The sequence below is a fragment of the Canis lupus genome, chromosome 6 (assembly GCF_048164855.1).
Source record: "Canis lupus baileyi chromosome 6, mCanLup2.hap1, whole genome shotgun sequence".
Taxonomy (NCBI): Eukaryota; Metazoa; Chordata; class Mammalia; order Carnivora; family Canidae; genus Canis; species Canis lupus.
Genome location: NC_132843.1, coordinates 69,468,254 through 69,480,750, shown reverse-complemented (window position 1 = coordinate 69,480,750; position 12,497 = coordinate 69,468,254). Strand labels below are relative to the sequence as shown.

The following is a 12,497-nucleotide window of genomic DNA, read 5'->3' as shown; positions in this document are numbered from 1 at the left end:
CGGGGGCGAGGGCCCGGCGGCATCGGGGGTCCCCGGGCCGGCGCAGCGCGGGGAGCAGGTGGCTGCCCTCTGCGCGCGGCGTGTGCCCAGCGCGGGCCAGTGAAGCAGGGCTGCGGCCCCGGAGGAGGCGAGGCCCGTGGGGCCCCGGCGGGGCGACCCGGACCCCCGGGAGCCGCGCGGGCCGGAGGGGCGTGCCCTCTGCTCGCAGCGCGGGGCCGCCGCCGCCGCCGCCGCCGCCGCCGCAGCATCTCGCGCCCGCGGTCTCCGGGCCGAGAGGCCGCGACACCTAGCGCGGGGCCGCGGCGAGGAAGGAAGGGCCGGGAGCGAGGAGGAAGGAGACCGGGAGGAAGCCGCCGGCCGGGCAGCCCCCGCTCCCGCCGGGGGCCCCGAGAGGCGACTCCCAGCCTTCCCTCCCAACCCGAAACTTTTCCACCCCACGCAGGCGTATCCTCACGGGTCTCGGCGGCCGGAGGCGCCGTCAGGGAGAGGCTCTGCAAACACACGCGTCCCCCGACACGCGGGCGGAGGTACACAGGCACGCCGCGTGGCGGGGCGGGGGGCGCCCGGGCCGCGGGGGCGGGGCGGGGCGGGGGCCGCGGAGGCCGCGCGCCAGGGACTCCCCGCGTGCGAGGAGCGGTGCTTGAAGCCCCGCGGAAGCTCGGGAGCAGAGCGGTGCCCGGAGGCTTCGCGTAACTTTGCCCACTGCGCCCCCGCGTGCAGAGGCGTCCCCTCGCACTCACACCCTCACCCCGCCCCGCGCCCCCCTCCGCCCCCAGCCGCGGCCCCGAGCCGGCCTTTGTATTTCAGTGACTGGGAAAGACCTGCTCCTCCGAGCCAAAGAAGGAGGGATGGGAACTGCGGACATCCATTCCACTGCCCGGCACCCCCCACCCCGCCCCATACGGAGGGAGAGCGGCCGGTTCTCCCCGAGAGCGTTCGCTCCGCTCCCCTCTGCCCTTGGGTCTCCCAGCTTCTTTACCGCGGTGCACTGAAGACGGTAAAGCACAACCCGATCGATGCGAATGTTTTTCTGAAAGCACGACCTCTCCAAATGCTAAGCCCCCGAAGAGCCGGGCGGGGATGGAGAAAGGACACGTTATCTGGGGTGGGGGGGTGCAGGAGCCCCCCTCGGGAGGCGCGCGCGCGGCCTGGCGGACGCCTTGCCGGGCTCGGCGCGGCCGGGCGGAGTGGCTGGATTATGTAAGTAACAGCCCTCCATGTGCTCACCGCCATCTGTTAATATCTTGATATTGGAAAGTTCGGTGCCTGAGGCAAAGCCAGGGTTGGCGGCGCAGAGCTCCCAGCCTACTCTTTTCTACTCCCGGGGCAGGGAATGTACCCTCCCTTCGATGGTTTTCGCCCACTTCCCACAAATCGAGCCGGTTGTGTGCCCCCTTCGCTCACGGACGACCGACCCTGCAGGTGTGTGGGTGGACGAAGGGTGATGCTCTTTGAGGTCACTTTATTGTCATGAGTCCTTTCGATGAATTTATATCTTTAGGGCGATTTTAGTTTCCTTTGGGCACCGTGGTGGACCCTTATTGGGGATGGAAGCTTTATTGCTTAAAATAATTACTTGTTCCGCCAGCGCTGCGGCCCCAAATTCTTGTAAGGGTTATATTTCAACTTCTTTGGAGCGCTTGGCCTCTGTTTACTTTGAAAGCTGTTGGTTAAACAAACATCACTCGGGAGGCTTCTAAGCAGTGGGGTTCCCAGGAGAGAAACGCCGCAGCTGCTACTTGCTACTGATCTTGTGGCATTTCACAACCCCCCCCCCCCTTTTCAGAACAGATCCAGGTTGGGCTTGGCGTCACACTGGGCACAGGGGGTAGGGGGTGGGGGATGAGAGAATGGCGGTCAGTCTGCCTCCAGACAGCCGGAAGCAGGCCGGCCTGCACCCTGGAGTTGGTTTTTATTTCTTTCTCTTCCCCTCTTCAGGGTGGTGGTGGTGGTGGTGGTGGAGAGTGCATGGTTTTGTGTGTGTTTGTGTGTCCAGGCAGGGATCTTCAGCATCTTTCTCCCGAAATCCACGCCCATGTTGGCCTGTCTGCTGGATCTGGTTGAAATTCCCAGAATTGGTTTTCGGATCTGACGACGGTTCTTTGTAAGGTTTTAGATTTCTTACATGCAATCTTCCCTCCTACCTTCCTCTAAGGGCTTTAAGAAAGAACGGTGGAGGGGCGGGGCGGGCAGGGGGCCTGAAATAACACCGAGGAGATGTCAAAGCAAAGTGTGCTTAACCCAGAACCAGATGCATAAGTGATATCTGCAAGAGTTTGACTAAGAACTCACAGCAGATCCCCCTTCCCATAAATAAGTACATGCAAGTCTGCATGGATGGATGATGAGGTTTGTTGGAAGACGGGTCAGAACTTGGGTTAACTTTTAAGTTATTGGGGTTATGTTGCCAAAGGGCTTATGTTGCCAATGGGCGGAAGAAGGGGTTGACCCTAGGTTTGGCCGCTGGTTTCAGAGATGGAGCCAATATCTTAGGCGACTTCTCGGCTCCGACCTGACTGATCGCTTCTCCCCTATCAGAAAACAAACCGGGAGTCGCCCGAGATAGGGGGCTCGGGCCTCCTGCCTGGCTCTAGGGCGGCCCGAGACCTGGGAGAGCGCCGCGGCTTGGGCAAGAGAGGTTGCCAGGAGCCCGGCCTGTACGTGTCCCCGACAGTAGGGGACAGGACAGGGCTCCGCGTACGTAGCTCACCGAGCTGGGCTACTACGGACCGAGCTCGCCTGCCCGGCGTCGCGCGCGCTCCTATTTCAACCAGCCGCTCCTGCGCCCTATTGCGGGCTGCGAACTGCCGCGGCAGAGCGTGGCGAGCCGCGAGCCTCCGCTGCGTTGGCTGGGGGGGCTGAGGGGGTGGGGGGTGGGGGAGCTTCCTTGTCTGCCAAGCGGGTTACCCCGACTTCCACTCCGGCCTGCCTTCCCGCCCCCCACCCCCACCGCGCCCCGGGAGTGACAGAGGGCTTTCTGGGGTTCGCAGGGAACTTTTCCTGCCGCCAGTTCCCGGGCGAAGAGTGTGCAAGACGTGCATCGGAGCGCTAGGTGCAATTGACAGAACTTGTGGGCTTAAAGTTCAAGCCATTTCCTTCCAGACTCTGAATCTTTTCGCTCTCTCGCTCCATTTCTGCCCCCTTGTCCCCCTCGTCCTTCCCTGCCCTCCTTCCTTTTAAACGTCAAAATGAGCAGATGGTTTAAGGGTGTGGAGGGCATATATCCTTTCCTCCTACCAGTTCATCTGTGGGCTGGCACTAATATGTGTACAAACTAGGCTACTTCAAGAAAATAATAGGACGGGAAAGAAGAGAGGAAGTAGCCTTGATCCTCTCAACAGCACCCACATTTCCGCGCTCAATACACCCGCTTACCTCGAAAGGACCCAACCAATAGACGCATTATTCCATCCTGCATCTAATGGGCATGTTGCTAGATTATTTCTGTTCCCAGCCTAAATTGTCACATCTCGATTATAACACTTGATACAATAGCCGGTCACTGGAAGTGTGAGTGGTGTGTTTGTATGCCTCTGTGTTGTTTCCGTGATGGTGTGGAGGGAGTGTCTGGGGGCGGTGGAAAGGGAGGAATGAAGGCTGGGGATGCTCAAGCAAGTCTCTTTTCTTATCCCTGACACCTACCCTGGCCAGCTTGATTTTTTTTTCTTCTTTTCAATGTTTGAATTCCGTGCCAAAAGTTTCCTACAGGGTCTAGTCTCAGGCACGTTATCATCTCTATTCTTATTCAAAGAGAAGACTTCTTCACATTTTGACGAATGTGAGGCTGAAATTGTAAATGTCCTAAGAAAGGTGTGTGTGTGTGTGTGTGTGTGCGCGCGCGTGCGTGCGTGCGCCCGTGCATGTATTGCAGAAGATGGTGGTAGTTGTCGGCCAGTGTACTTGTAACACACCTCACAAACACTCTGTTGTCCCAACCAACGTCATTCAACCTTTGATCTGCCTGAATTCGAGGAACATAGGAAAGATACTTGTCCCCATCCTACCTAAAAACTGAGTGTCTAATCGACTAGGTATGAATGTTTCTGCTTCGCAGACCTTGTAAGTCCTGGCTTTTATAGGGTCTTTAGGTCATAAACGCGGTTGCTTTATTAAAAGCCGTTTACTGTGCCCGGTGAAAGACACGTCGTGGCTGTGGCTAGAAATGCCCTTTAGCATTTGCAACTTGCAAAACCCCCAAGGAGCTCTTTAAGAGCCCCATTATCTAAAGAAAGCTTGCTGGTTATTTTTCATCCAAGAAATGTCAAAGCAAAGTGAATTTCCTACAGCTTTACGTTGAAGCCTGAAATCTGAGCGTTTGAAATTTCTTACCTAATAAACTTTAAGGTTTGTTTCCCAGGCGTCAGAACTCTGTACCCCTATATGAAACCTCTCTCTTTGGTCCTTCTGGGGCGAGTCAGTTAGTAAGGGGTAATTGCGAGGTAATGTCTGCAACATCCCCCCCCACACACACACACACTCCCCACAACAGAAAAGCGCTGCTACACCTACAATCCAAATAACCAGTGGCAAATATTCTTCTTCCTGATAACTGTGACGGGAGATTAACTGGAACTCAGCCAATACTGATCTGCTCGACCAGATGCAGCGGATCCCAAGTGCAACCTCTGGCACCTATTATTTTAATCCCAAACCTACCTGTAATTCACTGTCCACCTCGCCTCTCCACGGAAGCAAGGGTGACATGTATTCGTGATACTATCTATGATCACTTAGAAGGTGGAACGACTGGAGCTACCCCACTCCCGCCTCCTGTACCACCCCACCCCTAAAGCCCCACTTTTCCTCCTCCAATATACTTTTCTGTGCCTTCCTCCACCCAAGTCCGCTCTCCACGCTCGGCCACTCGGCGAACTGGATCAGCTGTATCTGGGAAAGGAAGGAGGGGGTGGAAAAAAAAAAAAAAAAAAAAAAAAAGAAGGACCTGCGTCCTGGACGAGCTAGTGCGAGCCGAGCGCCGCTCGCGCCGTCGCCCGCTTTGCACGGTGCCCGCAGATGGCTCGCTCCGGCCCCGGCGCGGCGATCCCGTCGCCCCGAAGCGGTGGCAGGGCGGGGGCAGGGGGGTGGGGGTGGGGGGTGGAGGCCAGGGATGGAGGCGCGGGGGAGGGGGGAGCGCAGGGGGGCCCCCCTCTCCCCTCCTCTCTTCCCAGCCCCTCCACCCCCACCCCTTTTATATTTTTTTTTTCCTCCCAAGTTCTCTTGCCTCGCTATCCCCCCTTGAATCCGAAGGCGCCTCGCGATTGGGTGCTGGGGCCGGGTACGTCAGTCAGACTGTGACGTGCAGTCTTCCTGTTTCCTTCAGCTGTGTCTTAAAGTAAATCTTGTTGTGGAGCGGAGCCCTCAGCCGAGGGAGCGCTCTGAAATAATACACCATTGCAGCCGGGGAAGCGCAGCGGCGCAAAGAGCTCTGGCCGGGCCGCCCGCGCCCGCTCCCGCGCCCGCGCCCGCTCCCGCTCCCGCTCCCGCTCCCGCTCCCGCGCCCGCTCCGCCCGGCTCGCTCCGCTCGGCTCCGCGCGCTCCTCTCTCCTTCCCTCCTTTCTCTCTCCCCTCTCGGCTCCGCTCCTCCCCGCTCTCCTCCTGCCTCGCCTCTCCTCTCCCCTCCCACCCTTCCCTCGGTCCCCTCGCCCCTGCTCGCCCCGCTCGCCCCGCTCGCCCCGCTCGCGCACACTCACCGGCCCCGCTCCAATTATCACATTCATCACCCGCAAGACACCGCCGCGTGTGTGCGCGCGCGTGTCCTCCTCTCCCTGCCGGCAAAACCACGCTGGGTCCCACTGCCTTCTGCAACCGCGTAAGTATCCTCGCTCCCTCTGGCCAGTCCCCTCCCCTTTTCCAGAATCACTTGTCCTGGCTTGTTCTTGAATGGGAAGGGGGAGAAGAAGAAAAAAAAAAAAGAAAGAAAGAAAGAAAGAAAGAAAGAAAGAAAGAAAGAAAGAAAGAAAGAAAGAAAGAAAGAAAGAAAGAAAGAAAAGAAAAAAGAGACTCTCCCAAAGAGACTCCCATTACTCATACCCGTGTAAACATTTTTTTTTTTTCCAGGAGAAAATGCTGTTATTTAAATGAATCCTAATAAAATAGCCTCTAAACAGTTTCTAAGCAGGAGCCTCCGTGGAACTCAGCGCTCCGCTCCTCCCAGTTCCTAAGAGTAAGTGATCCGCTTGGCTTTTATTTCTTTCTCTTTCCTGCTGGTGGCTGGGGTGGTGGTGGCGGTGGTGGCGGTGGCGGTGGTGGCGGTGGCGGTGGCGGTGATGGTGGGAGGGGAGGGGGGAGGCTGATAGCGCTGGACTTGTCGCTGATCTTGTCACCTTTTGTGTACTGTTGCTGCGCTGTGAGGAGGCGACTGCCCTCCTTTCCTTCTTTCTCTTGCCCTCTCTTCTCGGGAGAGAGGGACCGCGAGGGGGACCGGGTCGCTTTTTGTTCGCCTGGATCCCCGCTTTCCGCCGAGCCTCCTCGCTCCCGTCTCCCCGGGGTTAAAACTCCCGTGCTAAGTCCCCTGGTCCTTTCTCTTTGTCTTGTTTATTATAGCTGCCTTTCTTCCAGGCTCTTCCAATTTGCTTGTCATTTGCATACCTTTCACTTCTCCTTTTTAACCCCGGCGGAGGGCTGGCTGGGGAGGAGGGAGGAGGGGGAGAGGGAAGAGGAGGAGGAGGAGGAGGAGGAGGAGGAGGAGGAGGAGGAGGGCGCTCTGTTACTTTTCCTCGCAAAACGCTGTGGAAGCCGAAATGTTGAAATCGGGGTTGGAGCGGTGGAGAGATGGTCCCGGGAAACCCAGCGCGGCGCCCCTCTCCCGAGCTCGGAGGAACCAGGGCTAGGTCAAGTGGAGTTGGGTAAGGCGGCGGCGGGAGCCCCCGGAGGTGGCGTGGTGCAGGGATGGGGCCCGAGCGCCGCAGGGATGGGGCCCGGGCGGTCGCGGGGCGGGCGGGGGTAGGGGATGTTCTTGGGCTGCGGATCTGCGAGGCCAAGACTCTCGCAGTCCCCGCTGGCGGGCGGGCTGGCGGGCTGGCTGGCTGGCGGTGCTGTCGGGCTGCGCGGATCTGCTCTTGTCTGGGTGGTACCTGCAGCTCTGCCCCGGTTCGGAGGACTGGGGCCGCAGGAGATCAGAGGTGAGGGTAATTGTTACCGGGGAGAATGGTGAGGAGGGTGGGAAGAGCTGCTGTCCTGGCCCAAAGGGCCGAGGAAGAGGACGGGGAGGGGAGGGCGTTGGAGGGGAGACATCACCCAAAGTCCAGTTTAGCAAGTTGTTGGTGCTTCTGGCGGGCAAGCCGCTCACTCCTGCTAAGACTGAACGTCGGTGGAAAGTGTGGATTGGAGTTGGTTTGGGGGGGGGGGAATGAGGGGGGGGATGTGTGTGGAAGGGCGGGAGGGAGGGGAGGTAACGGGGCAGTCGCTTTCGAGAGAGAGACTCACGTCTCCCGCCACTTCTCAGCTTTTTTCGGAAGTTGAGAGTCCTCCAGGCTGGCAGAGAAGGAGAAGGGGTTGGGCGATCGTCTTAAATAGCCCAAAGAGGCAGGTTGGAGTGTGGAACTGCTGTTCTTGGCAATCCAGAACCCTACTCCGCCTGGGGGAAGGCTGGGAACTCACCTGCTTGTTTTTATTTTTCCAAGAAGGTCTGTGTTGTCTCCTTGAGCTTATAAAAACAGTGCAAGCACAGGATGGCCTTCTCTCAAAGTCAAGGCTAAAAGTGTCTTCTCTTGTTCTCTCTCCCTCTCTGTCTCTTCCTCTCCCCCCCTTCCCTCTCCCCCTTCCTCCCACCCTCCTTCCCGCCCACCTATAATCTCCCTTACAAAAAAAAAAAATAATTTCCTTTCCTAAACTAGGTAGGCAGAGGTCTATTAGTAGAGTGCTGTGCATGGGCAGGGCCTGACAGGTGTGTTGTGTCAAGAAAGACAGGTGCAAATTTCCTCTGTGTCTGTGTGTGTCTGTACAGTTCCAGACCACAATGCGCACTCCGGGGTTGCAGACGTTTATGAATTTATGGGTGCCCTGGTTAATAGGATTGTCCGGACTAAAGGGAACTGGGCTGTTGTTATGTTTTGAGCCCTGCCATGTGAGTTCTTTGCTTGGGGGTGGGGGGCGAGTTGGTTTGTGTTTGTTTATTTTTCTTAAGGATGTTGGCAGGCTGCTGCTGAGGCTGTGTCTCAGACTTGGGCTGCCAGGCGGCTGCCAGTACCCCCACTTCAGGCAGCAGGTGGAGGGAGATTGACTTTCCCTTTGCTTCCCTCTCTACTTTATGCCTATCTCCCAGGTCTGCGGTGCCGAAGGGGGGTGGGTGAGAGCGTCTTTTGTGTGCGTGTGTGTTTTGGGCAGCCATGGGTGGTGTGTGTAACTGCCAAGAATACCAAAGTCATTTGAAAGTGTTACTGTTGTTAAAGCTTATCTTTTTAGCGTGCTTTCTCCCTGCCCAGAAAGAATAGGTATGTGCATAAACTCTTTCAAGTCGTATGTTAAATACTCTCATAAAGTAGAATGAGCCTGTCATTGTACCAGACATGTGCCAGATGTCCTAGTTATTACTTTGATGGAGAAGGAAAATCTCAAGTACGTGAGAGGTAACTGCGCTTTTCTGTTTGATGCGTGATGCAGGCAGTGGGCTCTGTGAGGAGTTTCTTGCAAGAACTTCTGAGTATTTTCAGAATAAAATGGGCTGTGTGTGGTGAGGAGGGAAAAGAGGAGCATTTGGGTTAATGTGTCCATATGCTACAACATGGACTTGTCCATATAATGGCAAAATAGGGGAAGGTAAGGGCTGTGGCTTGATGGTTGAGGGAAGATACTGAGAATTCAATGTAAGCACTGTAGCTGGATTATTCAAACTTGACCTTTTAAGTTTTTCTTTAAACAGGCGACTTCTTGTGTCACATAGAAATAGGTTAGATGGAGGATGGTTTTGTTGGTTGGTTCTGCCGTTTGGGTGATGATCATCGTTTCATGAAAAGGAGATAGCATGTGTATTTACTCTTTAGACTTACACATCAAAGTCCCTCCCCCAATACTTTCCTTGGATGTTTTCGAAGTTCTTTCGTGTCATCTATGGACATGTCTATTTGCTTTATTTTTAATAGGGGTTATCTGCGCCTGGTACTTATTGATATTTTATGTGTCCATTATGCAGAATTCTGTTCAGTTTAATCACCACCTTGTGGGAAAAAAAGTCATGCATACGTAACATGCATCTTTGTTCTCACTTTATTCATTTCCTAGCATGGTTTCTCTATAAGTAGCACTTGCGATCTTAAAGCGTAAGCTAGCTGCCAGGGTTGCTCTTTATTTGTTCAAAGTGCAAATAGTCCCCCTTTTTAAAAAAAAAAAAAAAAGAATTTCTTATATCATTTCAGGGATTGTCTTGCATTTTCATCTATTAATGTAAGGAATTTTAGGTTTAGGTTTAACAAAGAAATTATAAAATGTTACTGGTTTTACAATATGAAGATGGATTGTGTGTGATGTATCATTATTATTGGATTCTAATTAAGTACCTGTATAAACCAGAAAGGACATATACATAAAGAATTTCTCAAACCTTATTGCCTAGTGTACTCTAGAGCTTCCAAGGACATTTAGAGTATTTTAGTTTCTACAAAAAGAAAAAAGCGTGTTTTTTCTTGAGATCATTTCTCTCATTTACTAATTTGGTGAATTATTGCTTTTTAGATAAGTACAGATAAATATTTTCAGCATGCCTCAGAAAATAGTGTGTTCGTTTTACAGGTGAAAAATGTAGGGAATTTTTGATAGGATGGAGGAATTTTCAGTGAAATGATTGTGATTTGAGAACTCTATTGTGATAGGAAATTTCGAAGCCTGATAGAAGATTTGACAATACAATCTTAGTTCATTGAAGATTTAACTTGTGTCAAGTGGCTTCTTCAAGCTAAACATAAAACGCTTTTTTAACCTTACAATAAGCAGAAACATCTCTGAAGGAGAAGTTGCTAATTAGCAGACATGAACTCTGGAATATAGTGAAGAGGGCAGCTTAGTGATTTGGTGGAGGAGAGGACCTCAATCAAATCATCTGATTGTTTTTTTTCCCCTTTGAGTTACTGATTTTCAGATGGGCTTAAAATGTTCTTTGTTAGTTATATTCCACTTGAAATTTCATAACCAGGTTGACCCAAGTAGATTCGAGGCCCATTCAAAGGTGGCTTTCTATAAGAACTAAAGTGTAGGCTTGAGCAATTTCTTCAAATAATTTTATCAACAAAGACAGATAATCTAAGTAATCCAAACAGGAAACCATGCCAACCTTACACTCCCCCTGTCTCATAAAAGATTTGTCTGAACTATTTGGATAATTACCATAATGAACACTTCTTTGTCCAGAATCTGGATTCCAGATAGATACGTAAAAGTTGTACTCCCCTCCCCCAAATAACTTCTCTATTAAAGTAGAGCACTTAACCACTTTCTACTTCACGATGCAGTGTTCCTTTGAAATTCTTCCCTGAAAATTCTTTTCTAACATTAACTCACCAGGTTTCTTCGGATTCTCCATGTTAAATTACACAACAGACGTCAGATAATTCAGGTTTTAATGAATCTTTTGGAGTAGTTAAAATCTGACTTGATTTTACCTGGATATGTGTCCTTACATTTTTCTGAGAGGAATCTGCTATGTCAAGATATTCATCGTATAGGAATTATTAAAGCATCGGTGTAGTAAAATACCAAATGGTATGACAAAATATTTAATAATAAAAATATTCCATGTGAATTTTAATATTAAAGAGGAGTTTACAGGAGTAGAATATGCGTATCCAAACAATAATACATTTGGGTTCAAATTCTGTATCAGTATTTTTTTCTGCGTACTTGCTGATATTAATGTTCACAAGTGCTGATCAAAAGGTTTCCTGCTGCCTGGTTAAACTCAAAATTAATGTTAAAATTAAAATACAATAAGAGTCAATAGTAATTGTAGTTGAAACATTGTGGCAGTACATATGTTGAGAAATAAAGGAATTTCTACAAATCTTAACGGGCCAAGATGGTATGAGTGATAAAGTCAGTCAGTCCATAGCATCTCTAAATTCTGAATTGGGAAATTCATGGAAGCGCCTTTAAAAGTGTTTTCAAGTGATTTAATTTCTATTGCAGACATTTAACAAAACATTTTCTTCTGTGGTCAGTATGTTCACGTATAGATCTTGTTTATGAATCAAGATGCTAATGAAGTATTACGTCAAACAGTTACAATTACCTAATGTCGTCAAACAGTTACAATTACCTAATGTCGTCTCTTGCCTCCATGAGTTATGATTCCAGTGTGTACTACTACCATACCTTTAGTTCTAAGTTTAGGCCTTAGCTATGTGGAGAGATATATTTATTTGTGCCTACTGATATAGTGCCTTGTCTTAGTGGAATATATAATTTTTCCTATTTGTTTTGTCCTGTTTGTTACATCTTCGCTGGACATTTTACAAGACCTAAAAATATTTAAATTCTCTTAGCCCAAAACAGAAGGCAAGTCATTATCTAATCCAAAAATCCTGACTGGGTAAAAAAAGGGATTGCAAAAACCAGGTTAGTTTGGTGAATTTGAAGGAAGTTGCAAGATATTTTGTTCTTGAAAGACCCCAAAGCATGTCGAATTAACACTGTCCACTGAAGATGAGAGTATCATGTCTTTCCACCTTAGGAAGAGCACAGCCCTCTTCCTGGCTTGGGCATGAAGCAGGGATGCAGCTGTTGATACCTAGGCTAGATGAGAGGAAGTGCAGTTGACGCAGAGGTAAATGGCAGTTGGGAAAGGAAGGATGCCTGGGGATGACCTTGTGCTCATCTCTTACACCAGCCTGTCATTTCTGAGCCTCTGTTTCAGAGATGCTCTTTCCCTAGCAAGGATGGGTAGGAGGAAAATCCAGATGGGGTGTTCAGATGAACAGAGGAAGAAAAAAGACTGCAGAAAGTTTGTTCACCGTTTTGATTGGAGACTCATGTGCCTTTCAGGTGATATTAAAGAGGAAAGGATTTGCACACAAAAAGGAAAGAGGTAAAAAATTTTTAATAATGGCAATGAACTCTATTTTTGGAAAGCTGAGATACACACACCAAAGTCCTCCTTGCAAAGACCTACCCCCAGTGTGCAAGTCTTTCTAGGCTTTGAAATAATTCATCCCTTTTCTTGTTTGTCTCGGTCTTTTTCTTTTTCTCATCTGATCGCTATACCTGATTTATCAGATCTAATGTGTCAGTGAAATATTTGTCATTGCATTTGATATTCCTGAACACAGTTTTATTATTGATGTGTTGAGGGTTCAAAATCATTCTGAAACCAATTTTGAACCCAGTGTTGAAGTTCTTAAGATCTGTTTCCATTCTGACTTCAGGAAATTTTATCCTGAGGCGTACAAAAAGTATTTTATTTTTAAGTATACAAAAAATATAAAGAAGCATCATATTGCTTGCATAATACTCTAAAACAGGCTTTTTTAAAAAAAAACGTTGTATCTTCACGTAGAAACCAGGAACAAGGA

At 50.5% G+C, this 12,497-nt stretch overlaps 1 protein-coding gene across 7 annotated transcripts in view; it reads left to right on the top strand.

Annotated features, from left to right (window-relative positions):
* The first annotated feature begins 5,448 nt into the window (after nt 1–5,448).
* PROX1 (prospero homeobox 1) overlaps nt 5,449–12,497 on the top strand; it is a 53,323-nt gene continuing 46,274 nt past the window's right edge. For 2 of the 7 annotated variants that reach the window (XM_072831077.1, XM_072831083.1), the window contains exons 1-2: nt 5,449–5,809; nt 6,058–6,163. The gene's annotated coding sequence lies outside the window, so the exon portion shown is untranslated. Of the gene's footprint in view, nt 5,810–6,057; nt 6,164–6,691; nt 6,846–6,951; nt 7,122–11,970; nt 12,014–12,497 lie in introns of those variants that run through there. The other 5 variants (XM_072831081.1, XM_072831079.1, XM_072831078.1 and 2 more) reach the window with 5 other exon arrangements.